General features: G+C 43.5%; 1 long non-coding RNA gene across 1 annotated transcript; it reads right to left on the reverse strand.

Annotated features, from left to right (window-relative positions):
* Positions 1–9,853: 9,853 nt before the first annotated feature.
* On the reverse strand, positions 9,854–18,162 carry LOC125963709 (uncharacterized). The gene is made up of 4 exons (XR_007476099.1): positions 17,657–18,162; positions 15,187–15,261; positions 13,022–13,110; positions 9,854–10,167 (listed from the first exon to the last, which is right to left on the reverse strand). It is a non-coding gene; the product is annotated as an uncharacterized LOC125963709 (long non-coding RNA).
* Between the last annotated feature and the right edge of the window lie 333 nt (positions 18,163–18,495).

The following is an 18,495-nucleotide window of genomic DNA, read 5'->3' on the forward strand; positions in this document are numbered from 1 at the left end:
CGATGGAAAACAATGAAACACTGCTCTTTGCGGCACCATAGATGAGCCCAGAGATAATCACAGAACATGAGGTAAGTCGGAAAGTAAAAGACATATATCCTATAATATCACTTATAGGCGTTATCTAACAACTGAGAGAAATGAACATATTTCCACAGAGAAAGGCAGTCACAGACTTAGAAAACAAACCACGCTTATCTAAAAGGAAAGGTGGGGGGAATGGATAAACTAAGATTAGGGTTACCATAGGTATACAAATACATATTAAATATATATATCAAAAAGACCGACCATATAGCAAGGGAGGTCTATGGAACACTCTGCAGTAATTTACATGGGAAGAGGATCTGTACGTGAATATATATACATAAACACACACACACACACACACACACACACACACACACACACACATATATAGTACAAATGAACCAGACTGTGTACACCTAAGACAAAAAATATTCTAATCGTTACCCCAATTAGAAAAATTAAAACATCGAACAAGAAGTAATGTGACATAATCTTATGCGGGGTTTTCCTGGCACATTCCATTCTAATTTACAACCTGGGAACAGGACTTCCAGAAAGGCTCTGCTGCCCTAGTAATCTGATTTGGGAATGGAGAAATGCTGCCGCCTTGTGGCCATTTCGCACAACAGCAGCTTTAAACCCAGGGCTAATGGTCACTAAATATTCACACTCATTGCAGGCCTGTAAAGGACACCTGCCCTCAAAAAAAATCCTGGGGTCGAAAATCGACCAAAAAATTCAAAAGAGGGCAACGTTCCAAGAAGACAATTTCAAGAGGTTTATTGTACTCACAGTTTTTTTTCTGTTTTTGTTTAACAGATATAAAATAGGCGTGGAAAAATGCTGAACATTAGGAATTATTAAAGACATGCAAATCCAAATTACAAACTCCTGTCAGCTTACACCAGTCAGAATGGCCATGAGTAAAATTTCTGCAAAAAATAAATGCTGTAGGGGTTGTGGAGAAATGTGTACCCTCGGTTCAAAGTGGGACATGGTAAGAGCCAGTAATGAAAACACAAACAAGGTGCCTTGAAAAGGTAAATATTGAGCTACCATTCAATCAGGCATACCCACTGCAGGGCCTATGGCCTCAGAGGATGAGAATGAAAAAGACACAGGCTGGCAATCCTGCACTCCAGCTATATTTACCATAGCCAACATTTGGAAGCAACGAAAATGTCCATCAACCGGGGAATGCACAAAGAAGAAGTGGTCCATGTACACAATGGCACGTGGCTCCAATAAAAAATATAAATTCACATTAAACAACAAACATAAGTAAGGAGACATCAGCATTTGGGGGATTATCCGGGCACATTCCACTCTAATTTATAACTGAGGAACACCACTGGCAGGAAGGTCTGTTTCCCTAGTTACCTGAGTGGGGAAAGCAGAAATGCTGCCGCCTTCTGACTGTTACCTGCAACAGCAGCCTTAAAACCTGTGCTAAGGGTCACTTTATATGCACAAGTACTGGAGGGCTGTAAATGAACCTGCCCTCAAAATGTCTTGAGGGAGGTAATGGCCAAAATATTACAAAATGTGGCACATACTTCAGGCAAACACGATGAAGACGTAAGTTGCACTCACAGTTTGAAGAAAGAACGGACAGGCCTGAAAACTCAATTTCAAGGGATTATGAGACCCATGCAAAGCCAACCACAAAGAGGTATCAGCTCAAACCAGTCAGAATAAACATCAGAAGAAAGCTACAAACAACAAGTGCTGAAGGGGTTGTGGAGAAGTGCATACCCTCAACTTTAAGTGGGACGTAACCTGGTAAGAGCCACGAATGAGAACAGAATGGACGTGCCTTTACGAGGCCAACATTGAGCTACCATATGATCCAGCAGGCCCACTCCTGGGCCTGTAACCTAAGAAGACAGAATTGGAAAGACACAGGGAGGCAAATCTGCATTGCAACAGTATTACAATGGCCAAGACGTGAAAGCAACCAAGAAGTCCATCAACAGATGAGTGGACAAAGAAGAACTGGTATATGTACACGCGGAATATTAGCCAAGGAAGAAAAGGACACAATTCCATTTGCAGCACCATAGATGAGTCTAGAGGTAATCACACAACTTGTAGTAAGTCAGAAAGAGGAAGACACATGTCCTAGGATATCACTTATACGTGTTACCTAAAAATGGATACCAGTGAAGATATTTCCACAGAGAAAGGCAATCACAGATTCATGAAACAAACATATGGCTCAACAAATAGAAAGGTGTGAGGATTGGATACATTAGGATATTGGGGTTAACAGAGATATACAAACACATGTGAAATATATAATCACCAAAAACCTACGGCATACCAAGAGAAGGCTACTCAATATTGTGTTATAACCTACCTGGGGAAAGGATCTGAAGAATATTTATATGTGTGTGTGTGTGTGTGTGTGTGTGTGTGTGTGTGTGTGTGTGTGTAAAAGAGCCACATCTTTCACACCTAGAACAAGCAAAACATTGTAATCAAACTTGTTGTAATAAAAAATAAAAATTAAATTAACAAAACGAACAAGAAGTAATGAGACATAATCTTAAGGGGCTTTTCCTGGCACATTTGGTTCTAATTTACAACCTACAACACAACTTCCATTATGGCTCTGTTGCCCTAGTAACCAGATTTGCTAAGGAGAAGTGCTGCCACCTCCTGGCCATTTCACACAACAGTGCTAATGGTCACTTAATATTCAAAATAATTGCAGGCCTGTAAATGACACCTGCCATCACAAAAAATCCTGGGGTCGTAAATCGACCAGAAAATTCAAAAGACATCAACATTTCAAGAAAACAATTTCAAGAGGTATATTTTATGCATATTTTGTCTTTTTTTTTCTTTAAAATGAAATGGAATTGAAAAATGCTCAACATCAGCAATTAATAAAGCCATGCAAATCCAATTAGAGAAATGTTCACCTCACAGCCGTCAGAATGTTCTTCAGCAAAAAGTCTACAAAGAGTAAATACTGAAGGGGTTTCAGAGAACTGTGTACCCTCTAGCTGCTGGGGGGTTGTAAACTGGTAACAGCCAGTAGTGAGAACATAATGGAGGTGCATTTAAGGGTAACAACTGAGCTACCATGTGATCTGGTAGGTCCTTGGATGCGCCTATCACCTGAGCAGAGCAGAATGGAAAAGACACAGGCTGCCAAACCTGAACTGCAGGAACATTTAACATAGCAAAGACTTGGAAGAAACCAAAACGTCCATCAACAGAAAAATGCACAAAGAGGAAGTGGTCCATGTAAACAATGGAATGTTAGCCATGGAAAACAATGAAACAGTGCCGTTGGCACCACCATATAAGGACCTAGAGATAATCACCCAACTTGATGTAAGAAAGAAACTGAAAAACAGATATCCTATGACAACACTTCTAGGTGTTACCTAAAAATTGATACTCATGAACATATTTCCAAGAGAAGAAAAAGCATGGATTAAGAAAAAAATATTATGTTTAACCAAATGGAAAGGTGTAAGGAATGCATGAGTTAGGATATGGGGGTTAACAGACATGTATTAATACATACGAAATATATAATCACAAAATACCTATGGAATACCAAGAGAGGTCTACTCAACACTCTGTAATAACCTACACGGGAAAGGATCCAAAGATGAATAGATACGTTGATATGATGAACCAGATTCTGTACACCTAGGAGAAACAACATTTTTATTCAATTTTCTCTGATACCTAATAAAAATTAAATTTATAAAGCAAACAAGTAAGGAGATATAAGCTATTGGGGGTTTGCGCTGGCACATTCCACTCTAATTTGAAGCCTACTAACACGATTTCCAGGAAAGTTCTGTTGCCCCAAAACCCAGAATTGGAAATGTAGAAATGCTGTCGCCTTGTGGCCGTTTCCCGCAAGAGCTGCTTTAAACGCACAGCTAATGGTCACTTAGCATTCACAAGGACTCAGGGCTGTAAAGGACACGCCCTCAAATATTGTGCTGAGGGAGGGAATGGCGAAAAAATTCAAAACAGGCAAATGTTTCAAGAAGACAGTATGAAGACAAGTTTTACTCACTGTCTTTTAGAAAAAGGAAAATGGATAAAAGCTCAACCTCAGGAATTATTAGAATCATGCAAATCTAATCTACAAAAAGGTTTCAACTCACACCAGTCAAATGACCATCAGCAAAAAGTCTACAAACAATAAATACTGAAGGGGTTTTAGGGAACTGTGTACCCTCTCGCTGCTGATGAGATGTAAAGTGGTAACAGCCAATAATGAGAACAGAAAGGAGCTGCGTTTAAAAGTAAAAATTGAGGTACCATTCAATCCAGCAATCACACCACTGGGCCTCTCACCTGAGAAGATCAGAATCTAGAAGACCCGGGCTGCAAAAGCTGCACTGCAGCCTTATTCACAATAGCCAAAACAGTAAAGCAACCAAAATGTCCATCAACAGATGAATGGTTAAAGAAAAAATGGTCCATATACACAATGGAATATTAGCCATGGAAAACAATGAAAGACTGCTATTTGAGGCACCATAGAGGAGCTTGGAGATAAACACAGAACATGAGGTAAGTCAGAAAGCAAAAGACCTATATCCTATGATATCACCTATAGGCGTTATCTAATAACTAACACAAATGAACATACTTCCACAGAGAAAGATACTCACAGACTTAGAAATTAAGTATGCTTATCGAAAAGCAAAGGGCAGAACGGATAAATTAATATTAGTGTTACTGTACGTATACAAATACATATTATAAACATATATCAAAAAGACCGACCATATAGCAAGGGAGGTCTATGGAACACTCTGTAATATTTTACATGGGAAGAGGATCTGAACATGAATAGACATACATATTGTACAAATGAACCAGATTGTGTACACCTGGACAAACAATATTGTAATCATTACCCCAATTTAAAAAAAATTTAAAACCAAGAAGAAGTAATGAGACATAAACTTATGGGCGTTTCTCCTGGCACATTCCATTCTAACTTACAACTTAGGAACACAACTTCCAGAAAGGCTCTGCTGCCCTAGTACCCAGATTTGGGAATGGAGAAGTGCTGCCTCCTTGTGGCCCTTTCCCACAGCAGCAGCTTTAAACCCAGTGCTAAAGGTCACTAAATATTCACCAAACTTGCAGTTCTGTAATCACAACTGCCCTCCAAAAAATCCTGGGGTCGAATATTGACCAAAAATTCAAAAGAGGTCAACATTCCAAGAAGACAATTTGAAGAGATATATTGTACTCACAGTTTTTCTTTTTAACATAAAAGAAAAAGGCGTGGAAAAATGATGAATTTTAGGAATTTTTAAAGACATGCAAACCGAAATTACAAAAACCTATCAGGTCACAGCAGTCAGAATGGCCATTAGCAAAAATGCTGCAAACAATAAATGCTGAAGGGATTGTGGAGAAATGCATACCCTCGGTTCTAAGGGGGATGTGGTAAGAGCCACTAATGAAAACACAATAGAGGTGCTTTGAAAAGGTAAACATTGAGCTACTAGTCAATCAGTCACACTCACTGCTGGGCCTATCACCTGAGAAAATGAGAATCAAAAAATCACAGGCTGGCAATCTTGCACTCCAGCAATATATAATATAGCCAACACTTGGAAGCAGCGAAAATGTCCATCAACAGAGGAATGCACAAAGAAGAAGTGGTCCATGTACACAATGGCATATGACTCCAATAAAAAATATAAATTCAGGGCTTCCCTGGTGGCGCAGTGGTTGAGAGTCCGCCTGCCGATGCAGGGGACATGGGTTCCTGCCCCAGTCCAGGAAGATCCCACATGCCGCGGAGCGGCCAGGCCTGTGAGCCATGGCTGCTGAGCCTGCACGTCCGGAGCCTGTGCTCCGCAAAGGGAGAGGCCACAACAGTGAGAGGCCCGCGTATCGAAAAAAAAAAATATATATATATATATATACACACACACACATATATATATAGTATATATATATGTATATATATACATATATATATACATGTATATATATAAATTCAAATTAGAAAACAAACATAAGTAAGGAGACATCAGCTTTGGGGAGTTTATCCGGGCACATTCCACTCTAATTTATAATCGAGGAAGACCACTGGCCGGAAGGTCTGTTTCCCTAGTACCAGCATGGTGAACGAAGAAAGGCTGCTGCACTCTGGCCGTTACCTGCAAAAGCAACTTTAAAGCCTGTGCTAATGGTCACTTCATGTGAACACGTACTGCAGGGCTGTAAATGAAATCTGCCCTCAAAATGTCTTGAGAGAGGTAATGGCCAATAAATTTCAAAATGTGACACATACTTTAAGAAAACACTTAGAAGAACTAAGCTGTAATCACAGTTTGAAAAATAAAAAGGACATGCCTTAAAGCTCAATTTCAACGGATTATTAGTCACATGCAAATTCAACCACAAAGAAGTATCAGCTCACACCATTCAGAATATCCATCAGCAAGATAACTACAAACAATAAATGCTGAAGGTGATATGGAGAAATGCATACCCTCAACTTTAAGTGGGATGTAACCTGGAAATAGCCAGTAGTGAGAACAGATACTTGGTGCCTTTAAAAGGTAAACCCTGACATACCATGTGATACAGGAGGCCCACTCCTGGGCCAATAACATAAGAAGACAGAATTGGAAAGACACAGGCAGGCAAATGTGCATTGCAGCAATATTACAATAGCCAAGACATGGAGGCAACCAAAAAGTTCATCAAGTGGTGAGTGGACAAAGAAGAACTGGTACATGTACAGATGGAGTATTACCTAGGGAAAAAAATGAAACAATGCCGTTTGCAGCACCATAGATGATTCTAGAGGTCATCAGGCAAATTGTACTAAGTCAGACAGCAAAAGGCACATATCCTATAATATCACTTACAGGTGTTAGCTAAAAGTGATACCAATGAAGATATTTCCACAGAGAAAGGCAATCACAGATTCATTAAACAAACTTATGGTTCACCAAATGGAAAGGTGTGAGGATTGGATACATTAGGGTATTGGGGTTAACACAGACATAGAAACACGTGTTAAATATATAATCACCAAAGACCTACAGAATACCAAGAGAAGACTACTCAACATTGTGTCATAACCTACATGAGAAAATGATCTGAAGAAGTATAGATACATGAATATGTGTAAAAGAACCAAGTCTTGCACACCTAGAACAAAGAAAACATTTTAATCATATTTGCTCTGATAAAAAATAAAAATTAATTTAAAAAAAGAACAAGAAGTAATGAGACATAAACTTAAGGGGCTTTTTGCTGGCACATTGCATTCTACTTTACAACCAGAACACAACTTCCATTAAAGCTCTGTCATCACTAATAAAGTAGCTTTATAAGCAATGCTGAAGGTAGCTTAAAAGAAGTCTCACTAATTATTGATAGTAACAAGAAAACAAACAAAAGTAAAAATCACACTGCAAAAAGTATACATAGAGCAAGGGTGGTAGATCAAACACTTATTCAACTTCTGTAAAGAATAAAAGACAACAGTAGTATGTTTTTTTAAAAAGAGCGAGCCCAAATAAATCAGAAATGAAAGAGATGATGTTACAACAGCCACCACAGAAATACAAAGTATCCTAAGATACACACAAAGTAACTCAGGGCTCAGACTGGACAGAGCTCACTCTCCATTCCCCTGTACATGACTTACAGGAGCCTCAGGAACTGAGGATGGGGTCCCTGAGGAGAGGCACAAGAAAGAAGATGTTAGGCATTAACATGACTGCATTCATCTTAAACGTGCCTGAACTATATTCACAGGAGATGATTTTGCCCTGTATGTACATCGGCACCTCTAGTCGGAACTGCAGATCTTTCGCTTCACCACCTCTACTGACAGCATTAGCTTCACCTGCTGTGGACCGTCTCTTATAGGATTTCTAGAACCACAAAGCATCGAAGCTTCACAGGACCCAGAGTCTGTGCGACTCCACTCCGACTCTCAGAGTCTCAACTGCACTCAGAGACTCAGAGTCTCAACAGAGACTCCACTCTTGGAGGGCACACACAAAGTAGTGTGCACATCAGGACCCAGGGGAAGGAGCAGTCACCCCATAGGCGAATGACCAGACCTACCTGCTAATTTTAGAGGGTCTCCTGCAGAGGTGGGGAGTGGCTGTAGTTTACCATGGGGACAACGACACTGGAAGCGGAAGTTCTGGGAAATACTCCTTGGCGTGAGCCCTCCCAGAGTCCGCCATTAGCCCCACCAAGAGCAAGGTAGGCTCCAGTGCTGGGTCGCCTCAGGCCAAACAAACAACAGGGAGGGAACCCAGTCCCATGCATCAGCAGACAAGCGGATTAAACTTTTTATTACATTTTATTTAATCCACAGACAAGCAGATTAAAGCTCTGCCCAGCAGAGCAACACCCAGCTCTACCCACCACCAGTCCCTCCCATAAGGAAGCTTGCACAAGCCTCTAAGATAGACTCATCCACCAGAGAGCAGACAGCAGAAGCAAGAACTACATTTCTGCAGCCTGTGGAAGGAAAACAACATTAACAGAAAGATAGAGAAAATGAAAAGGCAGAGGACTTTATACCAGATCAAGGAACGAGATAAATCCCCAGAAAAACAATGAAATGATGTGGGGATAATTCTTTTTCCTTCCAGAAAAAGAATTCGGAATAATGATAGTGAAGATGATCCAAGACTTTGGAAAAAGAATGTAGGCAAAGATCGAGAAGATGCAAGAATTTTTTCATGTGCCAAGAAGCACATGAAAAGCTGCTCAACATCACTAATTATTAGAGAAATGCAAATCAAAACTACCATGGGGTATCACCTCACACCTGTTAGAATGGGCATCATCAGAAAATCTACAAACAACAAATGCTGGAGAGGGTGTGGAGAAAAGGAACCCTCTTCCACTATTGGTGGGAATGTAAATTGATACAGTCAATATGGAGAACAGTATGGAGGTTCCTTAAAAAACTAAAAATAGAACTACCATATGACCCAGCAATCCCACTACTGGGCATATACCCAGAGAAAACCATAAATCAAAAAGATACATTCACCACAATGTTCATTGCAGCACTATTTACAATAGCCAGGTAATGGAAGCAACCTGAATGCCCACAAACGAATGGATAAAGATGTAGTACATATATAAAATGGAATATTACTCAGTCATAAAAAGGAATGAAATTGGGTCATTTGTAGAGATGTCGATGGATCTAGAGACTGTCATACAGAGTGAAGTAAGTCAGAAAGAGAAAAACAAATATTGTATATTAATGCATATATGTGGCACCTAGAAAAATGGTACAGATGAACCAGTTTGCAGGGCAGAAATAGAGACACAGATGTAGAGAACAAACGTATGGACACCAAGGGGGGAAAGCCGTGGGGGTGTGGTGGTGGGATGAGTTGGGAGATTGGGATTGACATGTATACACTTATATGTATAAAATAGATAACAAATAAGAATCTGCTGTATAAAAAAATAAAATTAAATTAAAAATTTTAAAAAATAAAATAAAATAAAACAGAAAAAGTTCTTCCCTTCACATAGATGTATTTATATGAATGAATTATTTCCATGCTTATATCTATAAATACAAAAAACAGGAAAAAAATCTACCTTGAACCAAAAATGAAAAAAAGGAAAAAAAAACAGAACCCACCAGTTACAAGGAAAACCCTATCAGGGCACTTGCTCCAGTGGTAAACAATTCTGAAGTTGGTCAGAGGTGGGGAAATCTCCCATGCAGCCAGCAGCCCCCCCCACCGCAATAAGCGTCCTCATTGCAGAGCTGGAGGACCGTGCTGAGGCGTCTCTGAGTAAACGTGAGCTGAGCCCCAAGTAGATGCTGCTGAACTGTTCCCACCCTTCCCAGGTAAAACACCTGAATGTGTACAAGGACTTGAAAGCCTAGAGGAAGGGCCGTGGAGCCACACCAGCGACAGCACGCCGGCCAACTTGGTGCCTGCAGGCCAGCCAGGATGGTCCTGGCCCCGGGCGCTCTTCTGGAAGCTTTCCATTTCCCTGAGGTAACCCTCCCGTCCCGGCCCCCACTGCTTTTTTCCTTCCTCACCTCTGCCCGGGGAGAAATTCCAGCGGCAGGTATGGGTGACACATCCTCTTCTTTAGGAGGTGGCAGCCTGGCAACTCCTGCAGAAAGTCCAGCAGAGCCCCACTCACACCGGGCCACCCAAAAAGCCATGGCCCCTCACCCCCTCCCACCAGCACAGCCCCGAGACTGCTGACGGAGCAGAGAATATGGCGTCAGGCACAGCTGCAGGGGCTCTTGCTGCCTGGAGCGGTGTTTATATTGACCTCAACCCAGGCACACCTGGGGAGGGCTGGCCGGCAGGGTCAGGCTGCCCAGGTCAGCCAATCCTCACCCTTCAGGGGCTCACAGTTGCAGAAAATGGACCTTGATAAACTGGCCAGTTCCAAGGAACAGGTATGGGCTCCTGAGAGTCAGGATAGACAAGGGGCTGCAGCTCTGGCTTGTTTTCTAATCATTTTATCTGACCCATGAGTGGAAGACAACTTCAAGAAGACCCTCTTCTAATGAGAGGAACCCAGGAGTCAGGGAGAGGAGAGGTGGTGGGTGGAGACAGAGGCCTGGTGCCCCGGCTGCAGTGGAAGTCTCTGGAAGACCAGGCAGAGGGAGGCTGCACAGAGTGATGCCCAGGGTCACAGACCTGTCGGAGCTGCTGTTTGTTAGTTCAAGTCCTGCTCTGCGGTGCTCTTTGTCATCTCTGAGCGACAGGTGAGCTGGGGGTGCTCTGCAATGAGGGCTATGTGCACGGTTCCTGTGTGCCCAGCCCTGCCGGAGTACCTGCCCAGGGGAGCTCCGTATCCTGGGAGGGGCCTGACCACGAGAGCCCCATGGGCTGCTGGGTAGCTGCACAGGTGAGCTCCATACCCTGGGAGGGGCCTGAACGCGAGAGCCCCGTGGGCTGCTGGGGATCTGCCCAGGTGAGCCCCATATCCTGGGAGGGGCCTAACCACTAGAGCCCCGTGGGCTGCTGAGGACCTGCCCAGGTGAACCCAATATCCTGGGAGTGGCTTCACCATGAGAGCCCCATGGGCTGCGGGGGACCTGCCCAGGTGAGCTCCATATCCTGGGATTGGCCTGGCCACGAGGGCCCCGTGGGCTGCTGGGGATGTGGTAAAGGATGTCAGGACAGTCAGTGAAGCCACCGAGGATATACATCCAGTAGTTCCTAATTCCTACACCCTGCTGGTCATTCTACCATCCACCAGGACATGGTATTCTGTATTAGACTTAGATGATGCCTATTTCTGTATTCCATTAGTCCCAGAGTCACAAGAAATTTTGGCTTGTGAGTGGCAGGACTCAACATACAACAAAAACAATACTGCTGGCTGTCCTGCCCCAAGGGTTCAAAAATTCCCACACCATCTTTGGGGAAACGTTAGCTAAAGACCTAAAAGTTCTACCTCTGGAAAAGGGAACCCTCCTTCAATATGCAGATGACATTCTGATCGCCAGTCCTACTAAGGAGGCCTCTGAACTACCCAGCCAATAAAGGATAGAAGTTGTCCAAGAAAAAGGCTCAAATATCACAGACTAAGGTGACCTGCCTGGGCTTCATTCTCACAGAAGGTCGGAGAAGCGCATCCCAGGAAAGGGAAGAAGCCATTTGCAGCCTTACCCCTTCTAAAACTAGAAGACACCTTAGGGGTTCCTGGGCAGGCTGGAGTTTGCTGCATCTGGATCCCTAACTACAGTCTAATAGCTGGGCCTCTCTATGAAACACTGAAAGGAAAAGATGATGATCCTTTCGAAAAGAATCCAGAAGCGGCCTTTCAAGAATGGAAAGAGCAGTCAATTCAGACCCTTGCCCTGGAACTCCCGAATTTAGCTAAACCCTTTGACCTTTACATTCCCGGTAGAAGGTGAATCACCCTTGGAGTATTAGTGTAAAAACTGGGACCACTTGAAATGGAACAATGCAAGAATGCCCTCCAGGTAGGATAAACTACGGTCATCAAGGGCTTGGCCCGCTGCCCCATCCGGCCAGGATACTTGGGGGTATCTAAAAACCTGGAAATCAGCAGCCCACAAGGCCAGCTCCCTCCTAAGGGAAAAGGACCCCACGTGGTGATCTTAACCACCCACCATGCCCTGAAGTTGCAGGAGTCGCTCCGTGGGCACACTGACCTCGAGTGAGGAGGCCCTCCAACTCCAACATCCAGAGAGACAACCGGGCCCCCATGATGACTCGTGTGACCATCACTTGACATGGAGCTTCTCTCAGAAAACAACAAGAGTATGCCCCAAAAGAGCAGACTACTGCTTGCAGGACTTACTGCACCCAGAGGGGAGCTAATAAGTTTGGCAGGGGAACCGTATATCACGCTGTCACCATAGAAGAGCCTACAGACACTGCGATGAGGGCAGCCAATAAGACCGGCTGGACTCCTGGCTACTTCAAAAGGCCGTTGACTCAGTGGCCGTCATGGTCCTGGATCACCACCGGCCCTGGACTGTCTGGGAGTTGAGCGGGCAGGGCTGTGACACCTGGTGCTGTTTGTACGTTAATTCAGGGGCCTAATTGAAGAAAGCGCAGACTACTGGTCAGAGCATCTAGGCTGGCAGAAACCGTCAGCCTAAGGTGGCCGAACAAATGTGGGGCGGGGTAAAACCAGCCCCCCCAGCATCTCTGCGCATCTGTTTCCTGGACCCTTAAAGGTCATTAGAATGTATAACACTTACAATGCTGGTGCTCAGGCGGACGAGCAGTGAGGCAGGAGGCCTGGGGACAATCAACCTCACCTGGAGGCTGCTGGGGAGAAGTTCTGCCCCTCCCACCCGGGTATGAGGACTCCCAACTCAGCACGAAGCAGTTACAGAAGAAGGGTCTGCACCCTCGGCGCCCCAAGAATGAGGAACGGGACAAAAGGCAGAGGAGGGGTTTGTCACCGGCAAAGCCCATTAAAAATTTCTGGGAGATAAAAGTAGAATCTGGGCAATAAAATAAAGTCTAACCTTTTTTTCCTTTGTGCTTTGTCTAATCTCACGTGCTCCTAGGGTTCCGCATGCAGAGGTCCCACACCCGGCACTTCAGACCCGATTTCCTAGTGCAGAATGGCTGGGTCGACACCTCAGCTCGAGGGCCCTGACATAGGGCCCCTCAGCTCAGACTCCGCGACATCAAGCCTGAGCTGCAGCCAACACGGCCCTTGAGAGCTCCGCCCCCTCCCTCCTGCTGACGCTGCCGGGATCCCTACACAGCAGCCCGGCCCACAGCCCGCGGAGGAGCACACGCTCTCACCTCTCCATTCTCTGATCAAAATATAAAGTTTCCTTTGCTTCTGAACCAAACTCAGTCTCTATCTGTTGGCTCCAATGACACTGGGCAGGGAGACCCTTGTTGGGGCCCACTCTGGAGGATCAGTAACAGAATTTGAGAACATTGTAACTTCAATGAACAGATAGATGTGTGAGCCAAACTGTAATTAACATGGAGCAGTGTGTAAGGCTCGGGTAAAATAAGATGTTTCCAACACTTCCATTTGATATTTCCATCACTTTTTTATAAGAAAGTTCAGTGAAGAGGTTTGTCTTATTTGTCAGGTCAACATTAGAGAAATGAAGTGATTTCTTTCCAAGGATGTACATCTAATAATCTTGGCTGAAGCTTCAATCTTGTTTTGAATGCTTTTCCATTGAAAATGACACCTCTCTTTCAGCTCCCCCATTTCTGAGATGTATAAAATCTTATAATTTATTATTACCAAAGGGGAAAGGTGGGAGGAGGGATCAATTAACAGTTTGGGATTAACACATATACACTGCTATGTATAAAATAAATCATCAACAAGGAACTACTGTATAGCACAGGGAACTACACTCAATATTTTGCAATAACCTATAAGGGGAAATAATCTGAAAAAGAATAAATATTTTTATCGACATCATCTATCAACTACAGATAAAATGTAACCTAATGGAAGCCGATGGTGAGTGCTTCTGACCCTGAAGACTTCAATCATCTAAAGTTCGGACTCTGCCTACTTCCCAAGGCCCTTAATGAACATACGTGTAGCCGTAGCTTAAAAATTCCCCAGTTTGGGGTTCAGGGAGACACTGATTTGGAAAAAATCCTGGTGTTCTCCTTACATGCACGGGACCCTTCCTACTGCTAAAACATGCCTGTCACACCCAGAGGATGGTACACCGTTTGATCGGGAAGAGTTTGGAAAAGGCATCTCATCTCCGCATCTCCCGGTGCTCGGGTTCACCCCTCCAGCGTCTTTCCTAACAATCTCCCCACTTGGGGATGTCAGCACCGTCAACATCTGTTGCGCACAGTTTGGAATTTGTCCAGAGGATGAAGCGGAAGGATGAGAAACAATGAGAGACAAGTCCTAAGTGTTCGGACAGGCACATGTCACTCTAATTTCCAATCAGGAAGACGAATTGACCAAAGGCTAGGATTGCCCACAGAAACAGAATAGGGCTTGAGGAAATCCCACTGTTTTGTGGCCAGTTCCCAAAAACACAAGTTGAAAAATGGAACTCAGGGGCGCTAAAATTCACGAAACTGCAGAGTTGAAAATATCTATCGTCGAAAAATGTCTTGAGTGAAGTCACCGAAAAGGACTTGTAAGCAAGGGAGAATGGCAGGAAAGGGATTTGAAGAGGTAGAAAGGACTCGCCATAAAAGCACAAGAAGAGGGGCTGAACATCGCCAACGATGCAGTTGGCCAAAAAGGGCGTATGCGTTTTTTCTGAATATATTCAAGAAAAGGGCATACGCCCTTTTTAGCCAACCAAACAGGTGGGCACTGGAAATCAATACTACAAAAAGCATCACTTCGCATCAGTCAGAAGAGCCATCCTCATAAAGTGTAAACACCAGAAATGCAGGACAGGGTGAGGAGAAAAGGGAGCCCTGTGAGGCTGATAGTGGAAATGTATATTGCCAACGGCCACTCTGGAGAAGTGTATTGTGTTTACTAAACATCTAAATAATGAGCTACAGAGGATAGGGCACTTGCACTCATGGGCGTATATCTTGGGAAAAACAAAACTCGACAGGACACAGGCACCCCAACATTTACCACACCTCTGTTTAAAAGAGCCTCGACTTGAATATAACCTAAATGTCCCTGGAAGGAAAAAATGGATAAGAGAGATGTGGTACTTACGTGGAGTGGAATATTACTCAGCCCGGAAATCAATGAAATAAGGCCAGTTGCAACAACTCCGGAAGAGTTACGTAGCTACAGATGAAATAAATTACAAAACAGAAACATAGTCAAATATGTAGAAAACACACATAAGGCTGCTAAACGGGAAAGGTGGGGAGGGGTGAGGCATTATCCAGGAGGTTGAAATTAGCAAAGACACCGTTCCAAATACCAAATTGATAATCGACAAGGCCTACACGGTACCTCAAAGAACTGCGCTCAGCACACTCAAGTCACCGGAAAAGAATATATACAACTGGTAAGAATCTGAAAAAAAAATTATTGATGTCTCTCTGTACGTGAATCAAGCAGAAGTACAGCAGCAAGAAACAGAGCATTGAAAATCAACTGTAACCCATGTAAAAATAAATTTTAAAAAATAAAAGACAGTGAGACAGAGAAAAATTCTTACAATTCTTGCTCAGGAGCTGTGATGCAACATGGATTGAACACATCTAGACCCACAGCAGGATGAGACATAAGGCTGGAAACTATTCGTGCTAAGAGAATTAGTGAGGTTGGGTGAAGAAATGCAGACCCGTTAAAGTAATACTGCCTGGTACCCATTCCATGGGTACCAAATCTGCAGGTTCAAGGGAATCTTCCTACAGCTAAAACATGCATGGGAAACCAAGAGGACTGTACACCATGTGATCGGGTAAGGTGTCTAAAATGCACATTATTTTTCATCTCCTGGAGATCGGGTTCGCCACTCCAGCTGCTTTACTAAAAATCTCCCAACTTGGAGAATCAGCAGCTTTAACCTCCTGTTTCGCACAGTTTGCAATTTGTCCGGAGAATGAACGGGAAGAGGGGGAACCAATGAGAGACTAGCTGTAGGTGTTTCGACAGGCACATGTCACTCTATTTCGCATCAGAAAGAAGAATTACCCAACGGCTCAGCCTGACGCCCCGGAACCAGAATAGAGCCTGAAGCAATCCTACGGTTTTGCGGCCAGCTCACAAAAAAGCGAGTTAGAAAACGGAGCTCAGGGGCACTGCAATTCACAAAACGGCAGAGTTATAAATGACAACTATCGTCCAAAAATATATTGAGGTAAGGTAACGAAGAGGATTTGAAAGCAAGGCAGAATTGCAGGAAACAAATTCAGGAGGTAGATTGGACTCGTCTTTAAAGCACATGAAAAGCGACAGAACTTCGACAATGATGCAGTTGGCCAAAAAGGGCGTATGCGTTTTTTCCTGAATACATTCAGGAAAAAACGCATATGACCATTTTGACCAACCAAGCAAAGTGGACAATGCAAATCCGCACTACAAAGAAGTCTCACCTCCCACCAGTCAAAAGGGCCATCCGAAAAAAAGTGTAAAAACCAGAAAGGCAGGACAGGTCATGGAGAACAGGGGGCCTTGTTACGCCGATGGGAGGGGTGTAAATTGCTGAGAGCCACTCTGGAGAAGTGTATGGTGTTTCCTAAAACATCTAAAAAACAGAGCTACAGAACATAGGGCACTTCCACTCATGGGTGTATATCTTGGGAAAACTAAAAATCAACAAGGCACAGCCACCCCAAAGTTTAGGGCTGCTCTGTTTACAAGAAACTCGACTTTGGTACACCTTAAATATCCCAGGAAAGTGAATAATGGATAAAGAAGTTGTGGAACTTATGTACAATGGAATATCACTCAGCTATGAAATGAAAGTCATAAGGCTAGTACCAGCATAATGAGTGGATTTAGGTATGATGATTCTAAGTGAAATAAGTCACACAGTAAAAAAAACTTATAAGATATCACGTTTAGAGGGAATGTAAACATGGCTACACATGAACTAAATTACAAAACAGAACAGAGTCACACATTTAGAAAACAGACAAACGCCTGCTTAAGGGGAAAGGTGAGGTGGGATGATGCATAAAACAAGAGTTTGAAATTAGCACAGATACTGTTCTATAAACCAAATACGTAATAGACAAGACCTACTCCTTGCTCCATGAACTGGACTCAACACCCCCTATTCACCGCAGAGGAATATATCTGACTATTAAGACTCTTAAAACCTATGTATTGATATGTCTCCGTAAGTGCATCAAGTGTGTGTAACGTGGCATAAACACAGCAGTGAAAATCAGCTAAACCCCATTATAAAAATAAATTTCAAACACAAAACACAAAGACAGTGAAAGAGAGGGAAATTCTTACAAAATTCGTTCAGGGGCTGTGATGCAAACAGGAATGACCACATCTACACCCACAGCTCGATGAGACATAAAGCTGGACACTCTTGGGGCTGAGAGGATTGGTGAGGTTGGGTGAAAAAAGGCAGACCCTTTAAAGCATTACTACGTGCTACCCATTCCATGGGTCCCACTCTCTAGGTTTAAGGGAATCATCCTATAGCTAAAACATGCATGGGAAACCCAGAGGATGGTACACCATATGATCGGGAAAGGTTTCTAAAACGCACCTCATTTATCCTCTCCTGGTGCTTGGGTTCGCCATTCCAGCCGCTTAACTCACAATCTCCTCCCTTGGAGAATCAGCACATTTAACCTCCTGTTTCGCACAGTTTGCAATTTGTCCGGAGGATGAACGGGATGCGGGGGAACCAATGAGAGACTAGTTGTACGTGTTTAGATAGGCACATATCACTCTAATTTCCAATCAGGAAGAAGAAGTAACCAAACGCTCAGCCTGCAGCCCGGGAACCACAATAGGGCCTGAAGCAATCCTGAGGTTTTGCAGCCAGCTCACAAAAAAGCGAGTTGAAAAATGGAGTTCATGGGCACTGCAATTCACAAACCTGCGGAGTTCTAAAGGACAACTATCATCCAAAAATATATTGAGGTAAGGCAACGAAGAGGATTTGAAACCAAGGCAGAATTGCAGGAAACATTTCAAGACATAGATTGGAGTCGCCTTTAAAGCACATGAAAAGCGGCAGAACTTCGACAATGATGCAGTTGGTCAAAAAGGGTCGTATGCATTTTTTCCTGAATATACTCAGGAAAAAACGCATACGCCCCTTTTCGGCCAACCAAGCAAGCGGGCCAGGCAGATCCGCACTACAAAGAAGTCTCACTTCCCAACGGTCAAAGGGCCATCCAAAAAAAGTATAAAAACCAGAAATGCAGGACAGAACACGGAGAACAGGGACCCTTGTTACGCTCATGGGCAGGTTGTAAATTGCCAACAGCCGCCCTGCAGAAGTGTATGGGGTTTCCTAAAACTTCTAAAAATCAGAGGTACAGAGCCTAGGGCACTTCCACTCATGGGTGTATATCTTGGGAAGACTAAAAATCAACA

This window comes from Orcinus orca, chromosome 2 (assembly GCF_937001465.1).
Source record: "Orcinus orca chromosome 2, mOrcOrc1.1, whole genome shotgun sequence".
NCBI lineage: Eukaryota > Metazoa > Chordata > Mammalia > Artiodactyla > Delphinidae > Orcinus > Orcinus orca.